Genomic DNA, 6,217 nt, shown 5'->3' on the forward strand with positions numbered 1-6,217 from the left:
GTAGAACAGCCGATAAGAATTCTAGATCGGCAAGAGAGGGTATTAAGAAATAAGTCTGTGTCATTAGTGAGAGTTTTGTAGAGAAACCCAGTGGTTGAAGAATCAACCTGGGAGCTCGAGAGTGAAATGTTAGAAAAATATCCTCAGTTGTTTGCATAGTATGATTCTGAGGACAGAATCCTGTTAAGGGGGGAGAATGTAACGACCGAGAAATTACGCTTGTATTATATCATAATAATGAAAGATTATGTGTATTATTATGTGATTAAATGTGTTGAGTCATTAAACCCTAACTGTTATGTGTTACGTGTTGTCTGTTTTGATCCAAACGTGTTTTGGATATTTATTGAGTGTTCTATCGTAGGTTATATATTTTATATCAAAACCCGTACAGCTCAAAACCATGTTTTAAAAGCTCGTATTTCAAACAAAATCATTGGCCCTATTTCGTCAAAAATGCTCTATACTATATCGCTATTCTGAACCCCTAGACGTTTTACAAATTTACCTTTTTCGCGAAAAACGACTTTTCCGGACCCCTTTGGGTACCAAAAACCCCACAAAAATCACATTTTTATTTTTATATGATCATGAAATTATCATACATTATTTTTCTTTGCATTTTTGTAATATTCACAATTTTTGGGAATTTTTAGCATTTATTTTGTATTTATTGGATATTTAAAAATTCAATATTAACACCCAAAAACTTATAAAAATTGGTGCCAAATATTTTTATTAGGAGTGTAATTAGCCCCTTAATTTTATTTAGGGGTATTATTTTCATAAATATAAATACCTGATTTATTGTTAATTTTTCAGTTAATTATAATTAAAAATCAGAAAAAATAAAAAGAAAAGGAATTAGGGTTTGTGGTGAAGAACAGGGCAGAGAATCAAACCGAAGTTTGATCGTGATTCCGGCATCCAAATCGAACGTGTGAGTATCCGTTTTGAAGCTTGTGATCTGTAGTTTCTGTTTATGTAATCATTTTTGTTGATTGTTGAGTTGATTTTTAATTCATATTTTCGGTTTTAATTCTTGAATTTGGGTTTTACGATTGGCTGCTTGTTTGATGTTATTGTTGTTGGAGATGAGTAGATCATCGATTTTCCCGTCGAACGGCACCGGTTTCGTAGTTTTTGGCTTCGGTTTCGTGTTCGTCTGAAAAGCGGCGATGCCGCCGCTGCGATTGAAGATTCAGGCGACGGGACGGCTGTGTTCTTGACGAGGGAAGGAGGAGGACGTTCCTGTGGTGCTGTCGGTGAAAAACGAAGCAAGAGCAGCCCAGAATCGTGTGGTTTGTTGTGTATTCGAATCGCCGGAAAACGGGGCCGCCGGCGTCGGGTTCCGTCCGGCCGACCCTGTTCTTCAGCGACCCGGTTCGTTCTTCGTGACCCGATAACCCGGAGTCGGCCCGGTTTGCAACCCGGGATTGATCCAAAAACCCTAACCCTGAAACCGTGTTTTGTGTTTCTGGTTTTTTTATATATATTTATTTTATTTTTCAAAAAAATCAGAAATTAGTTTTAGTAGTTCTAAAAATTAAATGAAAATTAGTTTTAAATTTTGAAAAATAGTATTATTAATTTCTAAATTATTTTATTAAATTAGAAATTCGAATTTAATTAATTATGTAATTATTTATCTAATTATTTATTAGTTATCTAATTAATTAATAATTAGGTAATTAATTAATAATTAGGTAATTAATTAATAAATAAGAATTAAAAATAATTAAATAATACGATTAATAATCTAATAATGAGTTAATATTACGAGTAACTCGTATTCATACGAGTAGTGATTCGATAATGAGAATTATTATTCGAGCGATAATTTATTCGAGAGATATCGTAATAACTATTTGTATCGTATAATTAAATATCGATAATTAATTAGCGAATCGTATAAATTACAATAATAATATAATGGTTCGATAATTATGTGAAGATTGCGAGTAGCTCGTATTTATACGAGTAGTTAATCGTTGAGTTAGATTATAATTCGACCAGTTAGTATTTATTCGATAAATAGCATATCAGTTAATTGTATCGATTGATTATCTGTAAATAATCGATCTGATCGAGTAAGTATTATTAATTTATAAATTATTGTAATAAATAGTAACTATCCTAATAATTAGGGATTAATGATTTTTTTTAGATACAATAATTATTAGTTAATTATTTAAAAATGTAACTAAGGATTATTTAATTATAATTAATTATTTATAATTAATTATTAATTAACTAAATCTTGTTTAATTCATAATAATTTAACCGTTAGTTCGATTTGAACGAAACGAAGACCCCTAGACTCAGAAAAATGAAACGAATCCAATGAAAATAGTTGTAAGTTATAATTTCTTTCGGAAGAGAGTGGTTTTGTGATAATTAATTGTTCATAGGCCTTATTAGGGGTAGAATCGAGTCGAATAAATCCCGAAAAATTGTAATAAAATCAGATAGGGTAGGTTATTATAAATATGAATCTAGTATCGATTTTTAAAATAATTATAAGTCTAAAAATTAATTATGTGCTTTATGTGCTATGTGCTTTACGTGGCTATATGAACCTTACATGCTATATAATTATATGTGTATATATGCGAGTCAGATAGAAACGCATGGGTAGACTGATAAGGTTACGTGGTATCAATTCGAGATACACGTATATAGTAAGTTATCTAAACGACTATCTTTCTATGATTGGTTCAGTGTTAGCAAGGCAGAGCAAGCTAGGGACAGAAGGCGGTGAGTTGAACCAGGTTAAGTACGCGCAAGGCAAGTTTTTCCCCTATTCTAAATTCAGAATAGTGAATTATATTTCTTTTTTTCATATCAGTTACCTTTGATAATTATTGTTCATATACACTGTTACCCAATTATTAATGCTTATTTCTATTTCATTTTGATTTTTGATTTCTCCCAATTTATTGAATCCTCTATTCATATTCCAATACTTTTACCCTTGTTACATATACTCTGGTATGTCCTGGTGTTGGGATATATCAAAAGCATTCCGATTGTTCCGGATGCTATACCTTGGACTGGATGGTTACTATACGGCCCGGGTTTTACCCAGACCATTATTTAATAGGCCATAGTTGCCTGAGTACTCTTTATGTTGGTTGGGTCTATGCAGTTGGGTATAGATCTGCACTGTATCCTGACTGATCAGCAGGTTATAGTGCATATGTTGGTTCTTGTTTCCAGTCTTGTTTCCAGTGTTGGCAAATTATTATCCTATACAGATTCAGATGGTTGTTCAAACCAGTAGCTTATTGGTTCACTTATTTCTCTCTCTTTATACCATATATATTGTTGCAGGCTTGTTGAGCAATTTTGGCTCATCCCTTTTTATTGTTATTCCTATTGTTTTACAGTTAAGGTAGAGAATGAAACCCATCAGGACCCGCGTAGTCAAGAAGCGAATCAAGCAGCAGGACCCTCTTATACCAATAGTGTTCCTTCCTATTCCCGAAGAGAGCTTTAAATTACCAGATCAGGTGTAACAGGATAAGTAGTAATATTGGGTTGAATAAAAGTTTTGTGTAGTTTGAATAAAAGTTGTGTGGTAAGAATGTAGATATAATAAAGTTTTGTAACAAAGAGAGTTCTTGAGACAGATTATTTTATTTAGGTTTGTAATAAAGTGTAGTATGTGGTTCTTGTTTTCAATTCAAACCTTAAAAGATCCTGAGTAGTAATAGTTCGGGGTAATTATTATTTTTATATTCCGCTTGTGCAGGTTTAGTTTGTAGTTGTTATTAATAATGCCCCAAATCTATACCCCGAATTTGGAGGGTGTTATACTTAGTTTGCATTTTGTATTGTAACATTTAAAGTCTGTAAAAATGTAAATGGAGCAGACTGGAGTCTTTTTCTGCAAACAGTATCAAGCCTAAGAATTCTATATGGAAGAAGATCAAGAATATCATGCCTTAGAAGAATTATGAAGAAGCTTGGAGTTGAATAAATCTGTTTTGAGAAGAATGTTCTAAGTCAAGATCTCTGCAAGTCACAGATTTAGTGTTATAGAGAAGTCATTCGAGAACTCAAGAATGACTTATAGAGAAGTCAATAAACCTACTAGAGAACTCAGAGATATCGATAAGCCAAATTGAAGACATGAAGATTTGAGATATCGACAAGTCATTTCTTCACTAGAGAACTCAGAGATATCGAAAGTCAAATTTCACTAGAGAACTCTGAGTTATTGACAAGTCAAATTTCACTAGAGAACTCTGAGATATTGACAATTCAAATATCACTAGAGAACTCTGAGTTATCGATAAGTCAATTAGTCACTAGAGAACTTAGAGATATTGATAAGCCAAAGTGAAGACATGAAGATGAGAGACCTCGACAAGTTAAATTCTCTTATAGAGAACTCAGAGACCTTTACAAGTCAAAATAACTATAGAGTAATGAGAGATCTCGATAAGCCATTATACTTATCGAGATGTCAAGTTCTCTATATACCAAACTGGAGATCTCGAGGTAAAACTCAAAGTACAAAGTGAAGACCGTTCAATATCCAAGATTAACAATTAATAAACAATCCAATCAGTTGGATTGACAAGTCTATAAAAAGCAGCTTTAAGAGTACAAGATTAAAGGCCAAGATTAACTGACAGAGTAGAGTCATAGGCGTGCAATATTAGCAAGATACACTAAGCTAGAAATAGAAAGATTTGATTATCTAAAAATAGGATTTAGTACATGCTATTGCATGCTGTGTAATAACCAGTGTTTACTGATCTATAAACACTGGATGCTTTATCAGTTGTAATAATTTAGATCAGAAAAATCTTGCATTCTCTTAAGGAAGAAGCTAAGCTCTTTAGCAACAAAGAGCTTAGAACTTTTATAGCAAAACATTCTTAATTTTAATATAAAATTAAGTGAGTTTTGAAATATTTATGCTTACTGTTATTTCCTGTTTAATTTCAGTATTAACACATCTCACTCCAAGATTTAATTTACTTTGTTCATAACCATAAACAATTCAAAAAAGAATAAAAACACAAAAAACACATTCAACCCCCTGTGTGTAATTCATTATTTAACAAATGGTATTAGAGCAAAATCTGAAAGTAAACAGATTCAAGATCTTGGAAGAATGAATACACAGAAAATCAGTAGCATCAAAATTCCTGCTTTTGATAAAACTAACTACACTCTATGGAAGAAGAAAATGTTGCTATTTATCAGGATGGCCAATCCATTATATATATAGATTCTCAAAAATGAGCCTTTCACTCCTATGGTTAGAGTTGAGGAATCTACAGATGGAGACATGGTCATCCCAGCTCATTATGCTCCTAAAGATATTTCTAAGTATACTGAGCCTGAGAAAGAAAAAGTTTCTCTAGATAGTGGCTTACATCCGATCTTGATAGATTTACTTGACAATGTAATGTACAATAACATTGTCAACTGTGACACTGCTAAGCATATCTGAGAAAAGATTGAAATACTCTGTGAAGGAACTGAGGAAGTTAGATCTAATCAAAGAAGGATACTGATTTCACAGTATGAGGGCTTCATGGCTAAGCCAAAAGAAAGTATCACTGATATGTTTGAAAGGTTTAACAAGATGATAAATGACTTATAGCTGCATGACAAATACTATGAAGTTGAAGAAGTGAACTTGAAGTTTTTACTTACACTCCCTGATCATTTGGAACGGAAAATTTCAGCAATCAGAGAAGGGAGAGACTTGAGCAGAATAACTCTGGAAGTTCTATATGGAATCTTAAAAACATATGAATTAGAGATGATTCAAAGGAAATCATTAAGATCTGGTCAATGGCATGTTGTAGATGGTTTAAGTGCTCTAATTTTCAATGAAAGCCAGACCTCTAATGATGAGCCAAGATCCCAGACTCCAGTTGCTTCAGCAAGTGAGCAAAAAAAACAATGATTCACAGGAACAAGTCATACTGGAATTGGAAGAAGATGAGTTCTACACCCTGGATGAACTTGATGAGCTTGATCAGTCAATGTCCTATCTAGCAAGAAATTTCTCTAACATTAGAGTAAAAAATCCAAGATTCTTCAAGGATAAAGGACAATCATTCAACAAAGACAACACCTGGAAAAGAAAAGGGAAGTACACATCTGATAGAAAAAATGGTTACAAAACTGGATCTGTTGACAGATCAAAGATAAGGTGCTATAATTGTGATGAGCTATGCCATTTTACTAC

Source organism: Apium graveolens, chromosome 8 (genome assembly GCF_009905375.1).
Source record: "Apium graveolens cultivar Ventura chromosome 8, ASM990537v1, whole genome shotgun sequence".
Classification (NCBI taxonomy): Eukaryota; Viridiplantae; Streptophyta; class Magnoliopsida; order Apiales; family Apiaceae; genus Apium; species Apium graveolens.